Source organism: Enhydra lutris, unplaced genomic scaffold (assembly GCF_002288905.1).
Source record: "Enhydra lutris kenyoni isolate GAN:26980312 unplaced genomic scaffold, ASM228890v2 scaffoldscaffold68, whole genome shotgun sequence".
NCBI lineage: Eukaryota > Metazoa > Chordata > Mammalia > Carnivora > Mustelidae > Enhydra > Enhydra lutris.
The window spans coordinates 12,639,977-12,661,626 of NW_019154152.1; the positions used below are offsets into that span (position 1 = coordinate 12,639,977).

At 38.5% G+C, this 21,650-nt stretch overlaps 1 protein-coding gene across 1 annotated transcript in view; it reads right to left on the minus strand.

The window, feature by feature from the left end:
- Positions 1–21,650, minus strand: part of LOC111159339 (RAB6A, member RAS oncogene family) — a 93,747-nt gene that overhangs the window by 52,401 nt on the left and 19,696 nt on the right. The window lies entirely within an intron of this gene.

Sequence of the window (21,650 nt, forward strand, 5' to 3'; positions counted from 1 at the left end):
ATGAGCTTAAACTGTAAGACTGCCATATTAAATTTTTGGTTGACAGTCCCAGCAAAGGCTCTGGGGGAAAAAAAGGGCTGGCTGTAAATATCTTCTCCTATTTACTGAATATGGATTTCTTAAGAAACTTGACTTTCATTAAAGGTATTTTTAATTAATTGGGCCAACTTATAAAATGTATGCCACATTTAAAATCAGGCGTATTTTCCTATATTATAGTTTGCTCCTTTAGATAAGTCAAACAGACCTGAGGGAAGAAGACACTTGAAACTTTGTATTTCAGTATGCGTTACCGGATTTGAATTTGATTTTTCTTTACAAAACCCTAACCCATTCATTAGACTCATGTTTGTCTACACAGCAGTTTAGGGAACAATGTGGCAATTTTGTGGTTTTTTGAGATTATTGTTCTCTTAAAGTGCCAGTGTTTTAAAATAGTGTTCTTGTAATTTTACATGCTTCTGTGATAGAGTGCTGTTTTGCTATATAATTTTGACTTGGATTCTTTCCATTTGCATTTGTTTATGTAATTTCAGGAAGAATACTGAACATCTGAGTCCTGGATGGTACTAATAAACTAACAATTGCAAAGGTTTAGAAAAAAAGCTATAAATTCATTACAATTTTGCTAAAGCAAAAATATTCATCATCCGGGGCGCCTGGGTGGCTCAGTGGGTTAAAGCCTCTGCCTTCAACTCAGGTCATGATCTCAGGGTCCTGGGATCGAGCCCCACGTCGGGCTCTCCGCTCTGCAGGGAGCCTGCTTCCTCCTCTCTCTCTGCCTGCTTCTCTGCCTACTTGTGATCTCTGTCTGTCAAATAAATAAATAAATTCTTTAAAAAAAAATATTCATCATCCATAATGAAGAAAAGTACATCTAAAATCCCTGCACACATGTGGATACACACGTGCATGCTTGCTCTCTCAAATAAATAAACCTTTTTTTTTTTTTAAAGATTTTATTTATTTAGGGGCGTCTGGGTGGCTCAGTGGATTAAGCCGCTGCCTTCGGCTCAGGTCATGATCTCAGGGTCCTGGGATCGAGGCCCACATCGGGCTCTCTGCTCAGCAGGGAGCCTGCTTCCTCCTCTCTCTCTGCCTGCCTCTCTGCCTACTTGTGATCTCTCTCTCTCTCTCTCTCTCTCTCTCTGTCAAATAAATAAATAAATAAATAAAATCTTTAAAAAAAAAGATTTTATGTATTTATTTATTTGACAATTTATTTATTTCACAAAGAGAGAGAAAAAGAGCACAAGCAGGGGGAAACAGCAGAGGGAGAGAGAGAAGCAGATTCCCCACTGAGCAGGGAGCCGCATGGACTCAATCTCAGGACCCTGGGATCACGACCTGAGCTGAAGATAGCTGCTTAACCCAGAGAGCCACCCAGACTCCTATCAAATAAACAAATCTTTTTAAAAAAGTTCTTAAATACAAAAAGGTATATATTCACTCAAAAGATAACTCTCTAAATAGCTTACTTCAGATAAGCAGACTACAATGAAATGTTATAATATCCCATTCTAATGCATGTATTTGTAAGTAATCTCTAAAAATTACAGTATCACTTACAATGCTCCCTTAATGCCCCTCCAGAAACAAAATAAAAATTCTAGCCCAATTTCAACATTTATAAAATAATTTCTGAAATGAGACCATCTGCAAAATACTATATACTCTCTTACAATTCTTTAAAGAACAGGCATGACAATGATCTCAGTGGGACTCCTATTCCATTTTACTCTACTGACAGCCATGGCAAACAATTTAGGAATGAAATCTAATCTAAACGGTAGGGCTGTATCTTTTATTTGTAGTCCAAAGCAAATATAAGAAAAGATCATATTCATATTTCTTCATTTTAATGAGCACATAATAAATGCCAGGGATGATGCAAATGCTGAGATTAAAAACAAAAACAAAAACACAATCCCCGTTCAGTTTAAGTGGGGGCGACAGAAAAAATTACTGCAGTGTGATAAAAAAAATATAGAAGTGGGGCACCTGGCTGGCTTAGTCGGTAGAGTATGAGGCTCTCAGTCTTGGGGGTCATGAGTTTGAGCCCCACACTAGGAGTAGAGGTTACTTTAAAAAAAAAAAAAGTACAGTAGAAGTATGCACAGAATGTTGTGGGTGGGAAGGGAAGAGTCTTCTAGATGGCTGGAAGGTCAGGAAAAACTTACCAGAAAAAAATTAAAGCTGAGGTTGGAAGTTGAGGTTAGCTAGCTATAAGAAAGCAAATGGCATCACAAGTCTCTAGCAAGGACCATGAGCTATTCTATATAAGAGGGCTTACTTGAACAGCTTTATTTATTTTTTTAATCTTATCTAGAATGCATCTAAAATGAAATAAATTTAAATATATAGCTCCAGGGCGCCTGGGTGGCTCAGTGGGTTAAGCCGCTGCCTTCGGCTCGGGTCATGATCTCAGGGTCCTGGGATCGAGTCCCACATCGGGCTCTCTGCTCAGCAGGAAGCCTGCTTCCCTTCCTCTCTCTCTCTGCCTGCCTCTCTGCCTACTTGTGATCTCTCTCTGTCAAATAAATAAATCAAATCTTTAAAAAAAAAATATATATATATAGCTCCATTTATACATGGGGGTATGTGAATTCTTTAAAAACAAACCAGAAAAGAACATTTGCAATAATAAGCCATAAATAATAAGCCAATAATAATGAGCCATAAAAGACTATAACTCTAAATTACAGTCTTTCTGACGAGATTTTACTTCTAATATTGAACCTGTCCCAACCAAAAAAAGCTATTACTGAGTGAATAAGCAATATTTGAAGAAGCAGTTTCTGGGTTGGAATCCCAGTTATTCCTTTTTTTAAAAAATTGAGATATAATTCACATACCATAAAATTCACCCCTCTAAAAAGCAAAATGCAGTGGTTTGTAGTATATTGACAAAGTTATGCAACCATTACCCTAATTCTAAAACATTTTCATTACTCCAAAAAAAATCCCGTATCCATTAGCAGTAAATCCCTAAAAACCCTCATCCCTAGCAACCATTAATCTTTCTACCCTATGGATTTGCCTGTTTTCCAGTCCACATTTTACCACCTATGTAACTTGTAGCTTAATCTTTCTGGGCCCCAGTTTCAATAAAATAAGCACAATAATAATTCTGTATCTAGGAATGGTTAAGACATATAAAGTGGTTAATATGACTGGATATGCTTAGTGAACATAAACAATTCTTAGAAAGCATTGTAGAAGGTAGTCCTCTTTGTAACAATCTAAGATTTCAACTGAAGAGTGAAGATAACCCTACATGAATCTAGAATTTAGGTATTTCCTAATTGAAAACAAGTCATAAAACAAGAACAACAAATTTAGAGGCGTAAAATCATATAGTATATGTGTTTTCTGCCCTTGGTGAAACTGAACAAGAAATTTTAACTAAGATACTTAGAAAGTCCCAAAGTGTTTGGAAATAAAGTAATGTACTTATAACCTAGGGGTTCAAAAAGAAATCACAAAGGAAATTTAAAAATAATCTGACTGAATGATAAAGAAAATATGTAATATATGGTATGCAATATTCATAATAACCAAAAAGCAGATGCCAAATGTCCATTATCTGATGAATGAAACAAAATGCAGTATACCCATTCAATGGAGTACTATTCAGCCACAAAAAGGAACAAAGTACTGATACATGTCATAAGGACGAATCTTGAAAATACCATACTGGGGCGCCTGGGTGGCTCAGTGGGTTAGAGCCTCTGCCTTTGGCTCTGGTCATGATCTCAGGGTCCTGGGATCGAGCCCCATGTCAGGCTCTCTGCTCAGCAGGAAGCCTGCTTCCCCCTCTCTCTCTGCCTGCCTCTCTACCTACTTGTGATCTCTCTGTCAAATAAATAAATAAAATCTTAAAAAAAAAAAAAAAGAAAGAAAGAAAATACTATACTAAGTGAAAGAAGCCAGTCACAAAAGACCACATAAGATAGGATTCCATTTCTATGAAACATGTACAATAGGCAATTACACTGAGACAGAGAGATCAGTGGTTGCTTAAGGATAAGGGACAGTAGGGGAATTGGGTGGTGATGGCTAATGGACATGGAGTTTGTTTTAGAGGTATGATGAAAATGTTCTAAAACTGTGGTGATGGTTACACAACTCTGTGAATATATTTAATGTCACAGAAACATATATTTACAAACAGTTAAAATGTTAAGTTTTGTTATGTACCACTTTATCTATGGCTTCATTTTCTGCCGTTTGAGTTACCTAACGTCAACTGCATTGCAGAAGCAGATGATCCTCCTGACATACCATCAGGAGGTCAATAGTAGCTTAATGCTCTGTTACACTGACTACATCAATCTCCTCATTTCATTTCACCATATACGCATTTTATCATCTCACATCATCACAGGAAGGGTTAGTATGGTAGTACAAAAAGGTATTTTGAGAGAGAGATCACACTCATTTAACTTTTATTAGGATATATTGTTATAATTGTTATATTTTATTAATAGTTATTGTTGTTAATCTTTTACTGTGCCTACTTTATAAATTAAACCTTATCTAATAGGTATGTATATATAGGAAAAAACACATATATATAGGGTTTGGTACTATCCAGAGTTTTAGGCACCTACTGACGGTCCTGGAACGTATACCCCGTGGATAAGGAAGAACTAGCATATGTTTTACCACATTAAAAAACCCTCTCACCAAAAAAACAAAAAACCTCTCACTAGCCCTCCACCCCCCCCCCCAAAAATTATAGGGGATTTTAAAAACCTAATACTGGAACACCAAAGATAAAAGGAATGCTTAAAAAAGGGCTGATTATTTATTATACATTAAAGAAACTAAGTATTGGGCCCCTAGAAAACCAAAGTATACTAATTTAGGACGAAATTTCTAGAATAAAGTAATTCCTAACATAATACACTCTTCAAGAATCTTTGGGTTCAGGGGTGCCTGAGTGGTTCAGTCGGTTGGGTACCTTTAGTTCAGGTCATGATCTCAGAGACCTGGGATCTAGCCCCACATCAGGCTCCCTGCTCATTAAGGAGCCTGTCTCTCCTTCTCCCTCTGCTTGCTGCTCCCCCTGCTTATTCTCTCTCTCTCTCTCTGTCAAATAAATAAATAAATAAAACACCGGGGGAAAAAACCAAACCTAGGTTTCAAAGAAGTAAGACTGTTGTCTGCTTAAAAAAAAAAAAAAAAAAAGTCTCTGTTCTATAACCTATATATATAAAGATGTATGAAATGCTTCAAAATTCTTAGCCAGTTATATTGGTTAGATAATACTGAAACAAACCAACTAGATACTTATAGTTTTCTAACTTTTTCCCACAAAAATAAGCTACTACAAACGATTAATGTGCTATGGTAATAACTGTAACTTAAATCAGATGTTATGATTTAAGTAACAGAGCTAACAAAAAACCCTATCTGTAGTTACTATTTTATCATGGTAACAAAGACAGCTAAAAAAGGTACTTAGGGACCACAGCAGAAAACCTCAGTTGCAAGCAAAATCCAATGCAATACCATATCTAAGATATCTGATACATAGGTGGTACAATTCTATGGCAAAACAGAAAACTGGGGCTGGCTCAGCTTGCATAGCATGCGACTAGATCTCAGGGTGGGTAGTTTGAGCCCCACATTGTGGGGTAGAGTTTACATAAACATAGACACCAGAGAATCAATTAATCAAGATAATGCTACTTCAATGTAGCTAACGTAGTCAACAGCACTAAAGTTCAATAAATCTAGTGGCCTTTCTCTAACGACCTAAATTGAATAAAGATTTTGTTTCTTTTAAAGTTTAAAAAAAAGACAACTGCAGTTACACTTTGACAAACATAACTCAAAAACGGGGATTATGAGTTTGTGTAGAATATTTGTTGAAATCAGTAGTTTCATATCTGTAGCTCAAAAGTAGTTTTTAATAAAGGTGCTTTATCTTTATAATAATATTTATGTGAGAGGCATAAAACCTATAGTATGAGTTTCCAGGATGATGAAATGGAAACGCCCAGAGTAAAAAACAAACAAACAAACAAAAATATTTGCGACGTAAGAGATGAAAACAGAGAATATTAAAAACTTAAAAAAAGAGAAAGAAACAAACACTGGGTGATGTATGGAACTGCTGAATCACTATTTGTACACTTGAAACTAATGTAACATTGTATCTTAAACTAAAAGCAATTAAAAACTTAAAAAACCAAAAGATGAAGACAGGAAAGATACAAAAAGGTAAGGACTGGCTAATCCTACCAAAGATAAATAAAAAGTAAACAAATATTTTAATGCTACTATTTACTTCTCACTTCATACCAAAACTACTAAGTACTAGGGAACATGGAGGTTGGGGGATAAGAACAAAAAATTATGAAGGCACACACCAGAGGGAGTTCACATTCCTCTGAAAGAGACAAACAGGCACATATATAAGAATGAATAAGAGAAGAAAGCACTGTTCAAAGTGTCCAGACTCTATACTGCTGGAGATATCTTTTCTGAATTTATAAAACCTTCCAAGGCTCCCCACTATCCATAAGCTAAAGTTCAAAATCCTTTAGCAGGAATATCAGATATGGTTCTACCTGAAAAAAAAAAAAAAAAAAAAAACTATATTACCTCTCAAAATTACTTTCAGCCTAAGATTTTATTTCTGTAAGTATTTTAGACAGCAGCACAGCTTTTATGGTATTCCTACAACAAAGTGAACATCCATCTTTGAATGTATCATAAGGATAAAAAGATGAGTTGGAAATTATGTGTACCACCAAGGAACAGTCCAGTGGAAAGTTCAAACTAAGTACTAGCATAAGATTCATTTTCCTAGCATTGACTTTACACAAGTCTTTATATTAAGTCTAAGTGCAGAAATTTAATGTAAGAAAAAGCATGATCCACTCTTCTTATGGGGGAAAAGTAAGAAAAACTGGCAATATAAGAAATACTTATTTCAAATTATCTTGTTTGTGCCTTATTTACTAGTTTATTTCTTCCAAATTACAAATAGTAAACTGCAGAATAGGAATTTCATCTTGTTCATGGCTATCTAGACTCGTATCCATCCTGTCCAGCACTGAATTAACCAATGAACAGAAACTTCACCAAGTACACAGCATCCATTACTAAGGCAGCCCAGAGTCTATATACAACAAGCTAAAGCAGCAGTTTTATGTCCTTCTAAACGTGAAGGGAGATAAGGCTCATAGAACATACTCCATAATAAAGCTCAGGATAGACACTGAGGTTTTAAAATCAGAAGGCCAAATTTACTAATTTACAGAAAGAACTTTCATTAAGTATGGCAATATTCAAGTCAACTAGCAAATTTTCTCATTTAAGCTATACATATTATTTGTATGTTTTCCCTGCTGTAGTTCAATAAAGTTTTCCTTATTTTTTTTTAAAGATTTTTTTATTTATTTATTTGACAGAGAGAGATCACAAGTAGACAGAGAGGCAGGCAGAGAGAGAGAGAGGGAAGCAGGCTCCCCGCTGAGCAGAGAGCCCGATGCGGGACTCGATCCCAGGACCCCGAGATCATGACCTGAGCCGAAGGCAGCGGCTTAACCCACTGAGCCACCCAGGCGCCCAAAGTTTTCCTTATTTAAAAAAACCTAAAAACGGGGGCGCCTGGGTGGCTCAGTGGGTTAAAGCCTCTGCCTTCGGCTCAGGTCATGATCCCAGGGTCCTGGGATCGAGCCCCACATCGGGCTCTCTGCTCAGCGGGGAGCCTGCTTCCTCCTCTCTCTCTGTCTGCCTCTCCGCTTACTTGTGATATCTCTGTCAAATAAATAAAATAAAATCTTAAAAAAAAAAAAAAATCTAAAAACAGGGTGCCTGGGTGGCTCAGTCGGTTAAGTATCTGCCTTCGGCTCGGGTCACAATCCCAGAGTCCTGGGATGGAGCCCCCATCCGGCTCCCCATTCAATGAGGAGTCCGCTTCTCCTTCTCCCTCTGCCCCTCCCCCTGCTTGTGTGCTGACTCTCTCTCCCCTTCCCTATCTCTGACTAATAAATGAAATCTTAAAAAAATAAATAAATACTTAGCCAAAAGAAAGATGGTATACCTACACTAACACCACAGTAAACTTTAGGGCCAAAAGCATTATTAGAAATGAAATGGAGGGGCGCCTGGGCGGCTCAGTGGGTTAAAGCCTCTGTCTTCAGCTCAGGTCATGATCCCAGGGTACTGGGATCGAGCCCTGCATCCTTCTCTCTGCTCAGCAGGGAGCCTGCTTCCCAGTCTCTCTCTCTCTGCCTGCCTTTCTGCCTACTTGTGATCTCTGTTAAATAAATAAAATCTTAAAAAAAAAAAAAGAAATGAAACACTTGAAGATGATAAATGGTTCAATTAAAAAAAAAAATGGGGGCGCCTGGGTGGCTCCATGGGTTAAAGCCTCTGCCTTCCGCTCAAGTGATGATCCCAGGACCAGCCCTGAATCAGGCTCTCTGCTCAGCAGGGAGCCTGCCTCTCTGCCTACTTGTGATCTCTGTCAAATAAATAAATAAAATCTTAAAAAAAAAAAAAAAGGAACACTTGAAAATGATAAATGGTTCAATTCACCGAGAACCTACAACAATTCCAAATTTATATATGCCTAATTTTAAAGTCTCAAAAACACATAAAATAAAAATGAAAAGAACTAGAAAAGTAAATATACAAAGCCACAACCACTGTGGGAGATTTTAACATATCTCTTTCATTGACAGATAAAAATTCAATAAGGACACAGAATATTTGAATCACATGACTAATAAAACCAATCTAATAACCTTCACAGAATTCAGCACCTAACAACCAGTAAATACATTCTTTTCAGAGGAACATGGAATATTTATTAAAATTGATAACATGGGGGCGCCTGGGTGGCTCAAGTGGTTAGGGCCTCTGCCTTAGGCTCAGGTCACGATCCCAGGGTCCTGGGATCGAGCCCCGCATCAGGCTCTCTGCTCAGCGGGGAGCCTGCTTCCTCCTCTCTCTCTCTCTGCCTGCCTCTCCACCTACTTGTGATTTCTGTCAAATAAATAAATAAAATCTTAAAAAAAAAATAACAAAATAAAATTGATAACATGGGGGCGCCTGGGTAGCTCAGTGGATTAAGCCTCTGCCTTCAGCTCAGGTCATGATCCCAGGGTCCTGGGATCAAGCCCCACATCAGGCTCTCTGCTTGGCAGGGAGCCTGCTTCCCCCTCTCTCTGCCTGCCTCTCTGCCAACTTGTGATCTCTGTCTGTCAAATAAAGGAATAAAATCTTTAAAAAATAATAATAATAATAAAATTGATGACATGGAACACAAAAAAGTCTCAAAAAATTAAAAATACTGAATATATATTCTCTGATTACAGTACAATTAGAATAAAAAAGAAAAATATAAAGAAAACCAGAAAAACCCTAAGTGTTTGAAAATAATATACTTCTTTTTTATTTATTTATTTTTAGGGGGGAAAGAGAGACAGAAAGAGAGGAGGGGCTGAGGGAAAGGGAGAAAGAAAATCTTAAGATCTTAAGCAGACTCAGGACATGGAGGTGGCCTTAGTCAATTGAGCATCAGACTCTTACGATTTCAGGTTAGGTTGTGATCTCAGGGTCCTGGAATCGAGCCCCTATGGGGAATGTGGATGGGCTCCATATTCAGCACGGAGTCTTCTGCTTGTCCTTCTCCCTCTGCTCTTCTCCCACTTTGCTCTCTCAAATAAATAAATCTCTTGGGGGTAAGAAAAACATCTTTTGTTTTTGTTTTGTTTAAAGATTTTATTTGTGAGGAGGAGAGCCAAATGTGCACAAGCAGGGGGAAAGGCAGGCAGAGGGAGAAGAAGGCTCCCTGCTGAGCAAGAAGGCTGGTGTGAGCCTGGATCCCAGGACCCTGGGATCATGACCTGAGGGGAAGGCAGGTGCTTAATTGACTGAGCCACCCAGGCGTCCCAGAAGAAAAAGATCGTAAAGTAGGCTCCACACCCAGTATGGAGCCCAAGGTCAACCCAAGCTCAATCTCACAACCCTGAGATCATGACCTGAGCCAAAATCAAGAGTCAGACACTTAACCAACTGAGCCACCCAGGTGCCCCTTTTTTCCTCACCCCCCTTTTTTTGAAATAATATACTTCTTTTTTATTTTATTTTATTTTATTTTGTGGGTGTTCCAAGATGCATTGTTTATGCATCACATCCAGTGTTCCATGCAATACATGCCCTCCTTTATACCCACCACCAGGCTCATCCAAACCCTCACCCCCGTCCCCTCCAAAATGGAAATAATATACTTCTAAATAACCAATAGGTCAAAAGAGAAATCTCAATAGAAATTAGAAGTATTTTGTACTGAATAAAAAAGACATAAGGGGGGCGCCTGGGTGGCTCAGTGGGTTAAAGCCTCTGCCTTGGCTCAGGTCATGGTCCCAGGGTCCTGGGATCGAGCCCCACATTGGGCTCCCTGCTCAGCAGTGAGCCTGCTTCCCCCTCTCTCTCTCTGCCTGCTTCTCTGCCTACTTGTGATCTCTGTCAAATAAATAAATAAAATCTTTACAAACAAAACAAAACAAAACAAAACAAAAGACATAAGGGAAATTTACACAACATGTACACTTATATGCAGATTAGCTTAAAAAAAATCAATAAGCCACATATATATCACTCAAGAAGTTGGAAAAAACAGCAAAGGAAAGCCAAAGAACCATAACACATGAATTAAAGAGTAGAAATGAAAGAAAAAACACCAAACTGAGAGGACTGAGAAGGCTGATGAGTAGTCTCTGAAAAAAAATTATTAGATTTATAAATCTCTAATGAGTCTTTTTTTTTTTTTTAAGATTTTATTTATTTATTTGACAGAGAGAGATCACAAGAAGGCAGAGAGGCAGGCAGAGAGAGAGGGAAGCAGGCTCCCCACTGAGCAGAGAGCCGGATGTGGGGCTCGATCCCAGGACCCTGGGGATCATGACCCCAGCCAAAGGCAGAGACTTTAACCCACTGAGCCACCCAGGTGCCCCACTAGCGAGTCTTATTAAAAGATACAGATAATGACTATTAGAAATTAATGAAGTATGATTACAGATTCTGCAGACATAAAAGAGCAATATGGATAATTTGTGCTAATAAATTTGAAATCTTAGATGAAATGTTCATCCTAGAACAACAACAAGAAGCAAATAAGCAGGACAAAATCTTACAGTCTTATGACTACTAAAGAAACTGAAGTTCTATTTTAAAATACTTCCCCATAGGGGCGCCTGGGTGGCTCAGTGGGTTAAAGCCTTTGCCTTCGGCTCAGGTCCTGATCTCAAGGTCCTGGGATCAAGCCCCACATGGGACTCTCTGCTCAGCAGGGAGCCTGCTTCCCTTCCTCTCTCTCTGCCTGCCTCTCTGCCTACTTGTGATCTCTGTCTGTCAAATAAATAAATAAAATCTTAAAAAAAAAATAAAATGCTTTCAAAAGGCCTAGAATTGCCACACCACACCACTCTTAAAGAATAAGGAGGGAGGATTTGCTCTCTGGGAAATGAGCCATTTTTATATAGAGTTATAGCAAATTCGGTAATGTTACAAGGATAGACAAACCAATTGGTAATATAGATATTCCAGAAACAGACCAATTAATTTATATACAGGTGATTATTACAAAACTGACACAGCAAGCAATGTGGAAAAGCACTATGTTTTTTAATACATTATGTTTGGGTAAATATGTACCCATGCTGAAAAAATTTAAACCTGACATCTATGTCACAGTATACATCAAGATCAATTTCAGATAGATTATAAACCTAAATGTGAAAGACAAAGCAATAAGCAAAAAAATTCAAAACACTTCTAAAATATAATACAGGAGCCTACCTTCATTACTCAGGAAATGGAAAAACTTCTATAGGACACATCTACCTATTTTAAAACTAATATTTTCTGTCCATGAAAAATGCCATTGAGTAAAAAAAGCAAGTGAGCATAGGTTGGTCTGTTCAAAAGACAAAAAACAAAACAAAACAAAACACCAAAAACAAAAACAAAAAAAAAACCCTTTTGTTTTCCTTTATGGAGAATGAAGAACACACTTCATAGGAGGATGAAACAACAGTTTAAGATTCTACCACACAGTATCTGTATCATGGGTTAAAAGTCTCTCTTTAAACTGTGACTACAGGGGCACCTGGGTGGCTCAGTGGTTTAAAGCCTCTGCCTTCAGCTCAGGTCATGATCCCAGGGTTCTGGGATCGAGCCCCGCATCGAGCCCTGCATTGGGCTCTCTGCTCGGCGGGGAGCCTGCTTCCCCTCTCTGTCTCAGCCTGCCTCTCTGCCTACTTGTGATCTCTGTCTGTCAAATAAATAAATAAAATTTTAAACTGTGACTACAATCTCTCTTATGTGTATCTTAACTTTTCTCCCTGTGGCAAAATTTAAGTAGTAATGTTTGACTTTGGAAAAATATTTCTGGATATTGCAATAACAATCCAAACAAAAACCCCAAAGAAAAAGCTTGAAAATAAAAAAAAAAAAAAAGAGGAAAAAAGAAAAAGAAAAACCTTGAAAACATTCTTTCACTCTGATAAAACAAATTTTATAGCATAACAATTTTTTTTAAGTCCCAAGACATAAAGAAATGAAAAGTCTTTGCTTGCATGGCATTTAAACTAGGAATAAATACACCTTAAAATATAGGTTATATAATATTTAGGTATAGAAAATAAATTCTTTTATATTTTAGTTCAAGTAGTTTTGTTTTGTTTTAAAGAAGTAATCTCGGTGAGCCTGGGTAGCTCAGTTGGTTGAGGCCTCTGCCTTCAGCTCAGGTCATGGTCCCAGGGTCCTGGGATCGAGCCCCACATCGGGCTCTCTGCTTGGTGGGGAGTTTGCTCCCCGCCCAACCTGCCTCTCTGCCTACTTGTGATTTCTGCCAAATAAACAAACAAACAAAAAAATCTTAAAAAAAAAAAAAAAAAAAAAAGGAATCTCCAAATAGTAGATCAGGATCTCAATTTCTCATGGGGTCATCATTCATTTGAGTTGTTGCATCCTTTTTATATTAAGGTTACCCCAAAATTCCAGAGAAAGGAAGTAGAATCCACTTAGGTGACCTCTTTACATCATCCAAAGACATATTTTAGCACCCCTTCATGTACTCCTACCCACTCATGACCATAAAACTTCTAAAAATTAAAATGCCTCCTTTTCACGTAAAGATTAGATATATTTAATTTTAAGACAGCATTTCTACTCTATTTGCATTTCTTCTATATTCACTCGAAGCTCTTTAAGCTAAGCTTATATTCTTCTCCAAAACACTTTTCAAAATCCCTGATAGTGCATTCATTATATTTTTCTATATAAAGCAGTTTTATATGACAATTTCAATCGGAGCCTAACTAATCTTATCCTGAATACTGTGGCTGTTTATTTTTTGTTCAACATTATTTTAATATTTGTACCTAAAACTCCCGTGCAAACAAATACTAATACTTCTACAACTTTTTCAGCTTTTCTCTTCTTGTTCAGATCTTAGAACTGCAAAGTAGCTAGCTATTATCTTTTTTGCACGGTATCATTGCAAACATAAAGACTTTTTTCAGGGGCACCTGGGTGGCTCAGTCAATTAAGTGTCTGACTCTTGATTTTGGCTCAGGTCTAGATCTCAAGGTCCTGGGATCGAGCCCTGTGTCAAGCTCCATGCTCAGCACAGAGTTTACTTGTCTCTTTCCCTCTGCTCTCCCCTCCACACCTCCCCCACCCCGCCCCACTCTCTCTTTCATAAATATAAAATCTTTAAAAAAAAAAAAAACAAAACCGAAATTGGAGGCCTGTGTGGCTCAGTGGGTTAAGCCTCTGCCTTCAGCTCCGGTCATGGCCTCAGGGTCCTGGGAGGGAGCCAGCATCAGTCTCTCTGCTCAGCAGGGAGCCTTTGTCGCCCCTCTCTCTCTGCCCGCCTCTCTGCCTACTTGTGATCTCTCTGTCAAATAAATAAATAAAATTATTTTAAAAATCCTTTAAAGGATTTTTAAAATAGCACATTTTCATTTAAATAGCACATTTTAATTCCATGATTAAATAAATCTATGATTTTTCCTTGCGTATAAAAAGCATTTTGAAATGATTCTGTGAACTCAGTAATACAATCATTAACAAAGCAAATTTTATCAAAACCACTGAACTTTACTAAAAACAAATGTTTCTCATCTTACTCTCAACTGTAAGTTACATGCATTTAGAATTGTCATACGGGGACACCCGGGTGGCTCAGTTGGTTGAGTGTCCAACTTTTTTTTTTTTTTTTAATTTTAATTTATTTATTTGAGTGCTCGCTTTGGCAGCACATATACTAAAATTGGAAAGATTTTATTTATTTATTTATTTGAGATAGAGAGCAGGAGCGCGAGAACAGCAAGAGAAGCAGGCTCCCTGCTGAGCAGGGAGCCCAACACAGGGCTAGATCCCAGTACCCGAAGATCATGACCTGAGCTGAAGGCAGACACTTAACTGAGCCACTAAGGCACCCCTAGCATCCAACTCTTGCATGTGGCTCAAGTCAAGATCTCAGGGTCCTGGGCTCTATGCTCAGTGGGGAGTCTGCTTGAGGATTCATACCCTCTGCCCCTCCCCACCTTCATGCTGGGGCACGCGCTTCCCTCTCTAAAGTAAATAAATAAATCTGAAGGAAAAAACTGTCATATAAATTACAAACGTCCAGTACTACAAAATACCTGAGAAACACTTAACTTTATCTAACAAATTTAGTTGATATAGCTCAACTTTCCAGAGATGATTAGTTTTTCACCACTTTGGTTTGGGGAACATCTAAGTACTCTATATTTTCTGCACATATTTCACCTATATAAAATTTATCAAGGAGGGTTACTGGGTTGCTCAGTCGGTTAAGCATCTGCCTTTGGATCAGGTCATAGTCCCAGGGTCCCAGGGCCCCAGGGTCAAGTTCCCCATCAGGCTTCCTGCTCTGAGAGGAGACTGCTTCTCGCTCTGCCTCTGCCTCTCTGTCTCTCTTGAATAAATAAATAAAATCCTAAAAAAAATTATCAAGGAAAGGTAATAATATACAAAAAAGTTTAGGGGCACCTGGGTGGCTCAGTGGATTAAGCCGCTGCCTTCAGCTCAGGTCATGATCTCAGGGTCCTGGGATCGAGTCCCACATCGGGCTCTCTGCTCAGCAGGGTGCCTGCTTCCCTCTCTCTCTCTCTCTCTGCCTGCCTCTCCATCTACTTGTGATCTCTCTCTGTCAAATAAATAAATAAAATCTTTAAAAAAAAAAAAAAAAAGTTTAGTGCTTTAGTGCCAGAGCTCTAGAACCAAACTGTTGAGTTGAAATCCCAACCTGGTCATTTACTAATAACCTTATAGAATTGGGTGAAGTTCCTTAACCTCTCTGTGCCTCAATTTCCTCAAAGTAAAATGGGAATAACAGTAGTACCTATTTTATAGGACTATTTTAACTTTTTTTTTTTTAAGATTTTATTTATTTATTTGACAGACAGAGATCACAAGTAGGCAGAGAGGCAGGAACCCAGCTCCCCGCTGAGCAGAGAGCCCAATGTGGGGCTCGATCCCAGGACCCTGAGATCATGACCTGAGTCGAAGGCAGAGGCTTTAACCCACTGAGCCACCCAGGCACCCCTATTTTAACTTTCTACTGGAAATAATTTTAAGCTTACAGAAAAGTTATAAAAATGGTACAGAGAATTCCAGTATACCTTTCACTCAGCTTCCCCTAATAAGAACTCTTAAATAGCAATTATCAAAACTGTGAAATTAACAGTGATACAATGCTATTAACTAAACTACAGAACTTATTTGAGTTCCACCAGTTTTTCTACTAATGTTCTTTTTCTGTTCCTAATTCCAACCCAGGACCACACACTGTATTTAGCTGCCATCTCTCTCTAGTCTCATCTCATTTGTGACATTTCCTGTCTTTCCTTGTTTTCCTTGCCACTTCTGAAGAATACTGGTCTGTTATTTTGTATATGCCCCTCAATTTAGATTTGTGTAATGTTTTTCAGTAGACTGAGGTCATGCATTCTTTGACAAGACTACCACAGAACTGATAAGCCTTTCTCACTGCATCATAACTACAGGAACATGATGTTACACTCTTATTCCTGATGTTAACCCTGATCACTTGGTTATACTGATCTCTACACAATTTCTCTACCATAAAGTTACTGTTTTCCTCTTGTAAATAATAAATATCTTAGGGGAGATACTTCGAGACTATACAAATGTTCTGTGTCTTCTCAAACTCTGGCCCACTAATTTTAGCATTCAAAAACAGATCTTGCCAGGGGTCCCTAGCTAGCTCAATCAGTAGAGCACACACCTCTTTATCTCCGGGTCATAAGTTCAAGCACAATGTTGAGCGTACAGCTTACCAAAAAAAAAAAAAAAAAAAAGATCTTGCATACAGCAATTATTACTATGGTATTCTATGGGTGATTCTGTATTTCCATCATTCCATCTACATTTATTAACTGGAATCCTTCTATAAGAAGAATGTTTCGGGCACCTGGGTGGCTCAGTTGGTTGAGCGACTGCCTTCAGCTCAGGTCATGATCCTGGACTTCCAGGATCGAGTCCCGCATTGGGTTCCCAGCTCATTAGGGAGTCTGCTTCTCCCTCTGACCTTCTCCTCTCTTATGCTCTCTCTCACTCTCTCTCAAATAAATAAATAAAATCTTTAAAAAAAATGTTTCTTATTTATTTAACTATGGATTCATGGATACTTAATTCTGTGGGTTATAATATAATATCATCTTTTTTTTTTTTTTGCTCAAATTATCCCAACTTTCTCTATTGGGTGTGCTTTCACACTGGTTCTGTGCCCTTTCAATAAGCCACCATTCCTTCTTTTTTTTTTTTAATTTTTTATTTTTTATAAACATAAACATATATTTTTATCCCCAAGGGTACAGGTCTGTGAATCGCCAGGTTTACACACTTCACAGCACTCACCATAGCACATACCCTCCCCAATGTCCATAACCCCACCCCCCCCTCCCAACCCCCCTCCCCCCAGCAACCCTCAGTTTGTTTTAAGCCACCATTCCTTCTTAAACACTTCCTTACTTTGAGCACTAGAAGATGCTCCAGGCTCATTCTGTATTTTCCCGGCCCCAGCCCTGAAATCAACCATTTCTCGAGGAGCTTATATGGCTGGTTTTAAGGATTAAATCAATTAGGATTGTACAGTACTTAAAGCAGGGCCTGGTATGTAGTTAGTAATCAAATGTCAGTGGACACTACTTTTCATGCAAACAAATATATTAATGTCAGGAAACCACAAAACATGGATTTACTCACAAAATTAAGGTAGTCTTGACTATTCAAAAAAATTTAGTGGTTTGACAAGAAATACGTATTTTCCAGGTACAGTTGTCAGGAGGTATTACATGGAGTTTTATGTTCAGCTGCAAAGGGATACTGAGCACTGTATTAGTTTGCTAGGGCTGCTATAACAAAGCACCACAAACTGACTGGCTTAAACAACAGGAATTTATTAGAGGATACAAACCCAAAAATTCTGAAAAATACAACTAAATTATCACAGTTTTTAAAATAATATCGATCAGGGGCACCTGAGTGGCTGAGTTGGTTAAGCATCCAACTCTTGGTTTTGGCTCACATCATGATCTCAGAGTTGTGAGACTGAACCCCTCCATCAGGCTCTGTGGTGGGCATGGAGCCAGCTTGACATTTTCTCTCCGGTCCCTCTACCCCTCCCCCCCTTCTCACTGTCTTTCTCTCTTCTCTAAAAAAAAAAGATAATATTGATCAGATTGAGGCTGAAGTAACTATTTAGGTTGTTTACATCAAAGACTAATTATTTCACTATCAGAGGTTTTAAAAAACAAATGTACAGTATTTTGGAGAGGGGGGCACCTGGGTGGCTCAGTCATTAAGCGTCTGCCTTTAGCTCAGGTCCTGATCCCAGGATCCTGGGATCCAGCCCCAAGTGGGGCTCCCTATTCAGTGGGGAGCCTACTTCTCCCTCTCCCACTCCCCCTGGTTGTGTTCCCTCTCTTGCTATATCTCTCTCTGTCAGATAAATAAATAAAATCTTTTTAAAAATTAAAAAAATATTTTGGAGAGAAAAGTAAGTTCAACTAAAGAATTTTGAAAGTTCAGAAGGAATGCAGTAATGTAGTCAATCTTTTTGTAGGAAGGAACTAACTACTTTCAATTTCTGGAAGCTTTGAGAATATTAAATATGTAGAATAAATAAGAGTGCCAACATTAAGTTTGTGGGTGGAACCTGCCAAGGACCATCTATGCAATCCATACTATATACGGGGGTGGGGAGATTCTTCTCATTTTACATATAAGGAAACTGAGGCATAGAGAAGTTAAAGTGAACTCTTTAAAAGCACATAACTTATAAAGTGGCAGAGCAAAGACCACAGTTCAGTTCTCCCAACACCTTTTGTAAGACTTTTCCCCTGTATCTTATTAAGTATAAAAGTTTCACAGGCCAGGCGCCTGGGTGGCTCAGATGGTTAAGCCTCTGCCTTCAGCTCAGGTCATGATCTCCAGGTCCTGGGATCCAGCCCCACACTCAGCAGGGAGCCTGCTTCTTCCTCTCCCTTTGCCTTTCCCCCTGCTTGTGCTCTGTCTCTGACTCTCTCTCTCAAATAAGTAAAATCATAAAAAAAAAAAAAAAAAGTTTCACAGGCCAAAGGAAAGAAACGTTTCATATTAAGCAACTTGATAAAGAGAGAGTTTACAAATGAGTAGTAACTTTAGTAGTTATCTAGTTTTTCCTATTTACTCAATGTCAATGTGATGATGCTTCTGTCACCTTCTTAAAGAAAGACCACCTTACCTGGAGCACCAAAGAGAAAAAAAATAAAATAAACATAAGCAAAAAAGGAAGAAAGACTTTCCAGCTTCCTAATGACTGGACAGATTCAATGTTTTATGGTCACCTATATGAAGGACATTATGCTAAATACCAAGGACAGAGTTCTAAAAGACTAAGCGTCATCACATTCTCCATTTCCTTATCATAATCAATTTAGTTCACCTTAATTATGGAGATAATTTGAAGTATACATGCATAAATTTCTGAAGGGACAGGGTTCAGTTTTAAGAGAATGGTTAAATCTAGATCCAGAAATAATTAGAGGCTACTTACATTAAAATGAATTAAAATGAAATTAAATTTAGAAATCAGTTTCTCAGTTGAACTACCAAACATATTAAACGGCACAAATACATAACAGTCCCATCAACGCAAAAGGTCAGTTGGACAGTGAGGATCTAGAGATTCTGAAATATTGTCTCAAAAACACTTAACAGAAAGGAAAGCAAGGGGGTGCCTGGGTGGCTCAGTGGGTTAAAGCCTCTGCCTTTGGCTCAGGTCATGATTTCAGGGTCCTGGGATTGAGCCCCGAGTTGGGATCTCTGCTCAGCGGGAAGCCCTGCTTCCTCCTCTCTCTCTCTGCCTGCCTCTCTGCCTACTTGCGATTTCTGTCAAATAAATAAATAAAATCTTAAAGAAAGAAAGAAAGAAAAGCAGGGGCATACCTGGATGGCTCAATTAGTTGAGTGTCTGCCTTCTGCTCAGGTCATGATCTTGGAGTACTGGGATCGAGCCCTGTGTTGGGCTCCCTACTCAGCTGTTGGGCTCCCTACTCAGCGGGAAGCCTGCTTCTCCCTCTCCCACTCCCCCTGCTGTGTTCCCTCTCTTGCTATGTCTCTCTGTCAAAGAAATAAATCTTTAAAAAAAATTTTTTTAAGATTATATTTATTAAAAAAAAAAGATTATATTTATTTATTTGAGAGAGAGTAAGTGAGAGGGAGAGACAGAGAGAGGACGTGCACGAGAAGAGGAAGAGTAGCAGAGGAAGAAGGAGAAGCAGACTCCCTCTGAGCAGGGAGCCCATGTGGGGCTTGATCCAGGGACTCCAGGATCATGAGCTGAGCCAAAGGCAGGTGCTTAACCAACTGAGCCACCTAGTTATCCCCGAAATAAATAAAATTGAGGGAAGGAACGAAGGAAAGAAAAAAGGAAGGAAAAGGAAAGGAAGAAAAGAAAGGACGGAAAGGATAAGAAAGGAAGAAAGGAAGAATCCCAGAGTGCCTGGGTGGCTCAGTCAGTTAAGCTACCGACCCCTGATTTCGCCTCAGGTCATGATCTCAGGTTCAAGAGCTGGAGCCCCAACCCTCCAACCCAGTGCTGCTTGGGATTCTCTCTCTCCCTCCGCCCACCACCCCACCCAGCTTGCAAGAGCATACTGTCCCTCAAAATAAGAAGGAAGAATCCTGAAATAATGGCCTCTGTGGGCAACTGTATCCATTATTGTCAAAAATGTACCAATAAGAAGATTCTCATCTTTTAGCAGACATACCAAAATATTTACAACAGGATATATGGGATTTACTTCAACCTACTTTGGTGTGGGGGGTGGGGAGGAAGACAAGTGCTATAGATGAACAAGTCATGAGTTGATAATTATTGAAGCTGAGTAATAGTTTATGGGTTCTTGATGCTATTTTCTGCATTTCTTTTTAAGTTTAAAATTTTCCATAACAGGGGCAACTGGCTGGCTCAGTTGGTTGATTATGGAAGTCCTGACCTCTGGGTCATGAGTTCATGCCCATGTTGGGCAGTTTATTGTAAAACATAATAAAATAAAAAAATAAAATTTTCCAAAATAAGTAGTTAAGTAATATTTTAAGAACCCAGACACGTATTTGGTTAAATCACAAATCCACTTTTCAAATGTTATTTAATACCTACTGCTTACTTCTGAATTCTTCTTGACTCTCCAAAACCCTACTGAAACTTTTTGTGACTTTTTTTAAAAGATTCTATTTTTAACTAATCTCCATACCCAACGTGGGGCTTAAACTCACGACCCCCGAGATCAAGAGTCATGTGTTCCACCTACTAAGCCAGCCAGGTGTCCTGAAAACTACTTTTTAAAGTTGGCTCTTGATAAATCCAATGGCCTTTCCAAGTCATCATTTTCCTCAACTTCAGCCACTGGCTGATTCCAGCTTCATACCAGACACTTAGCATATCAAACTTTCCTCCTCCTAAGTTAGGTTTTTTTGTTTTGTTTCAGTTTTTCTTTTAAGTATCTTCTTTTGGGGCTCATGGTGGGTGCAGTTGGTTAAGCATCCTACTCTTGGCTTCAGCTCAGGTTGTGATCTCAGGGTCATGAGACTGAGCCCCACAATGGGCTCCATGGCTCACTCTGCAGTGTGAGCTGCACTCTCCCTCTCTACTATCTCTCAAATAAATAAATCTTTAATCATTTTCCTTTATGTGCATTTATTACTGTAAGCAACCTTAAGGCTTTTCTGAAGCTAAGTATGGAAAAAAATCATAAGTTATTTACTAATTCAAATATATTAAGTGAGCTTCTGCTACATGTCAAACATTACAATGTGCTTAGACTATAATAAGGAACAAGAAATTCATGATTACCACCCTTATAGAACTTACAGAACAAATGTGAAACAGAAATTTTAAGGGTCCCAAATATAAGAAATGGAAACCTATTCTGAGGAAGTCAGCAAAGACTTCTTTTAAGAGTGACTTGAAGTGAAAAGCTAAACGATACAAGCAAGTTAACCAGGCAAAGGGGAAGAGGGAGTCTGTAACAAGACAGAGATTAGAGAAAAGTTACAACTGAAAAAGGCTAGTTTGACTGAAA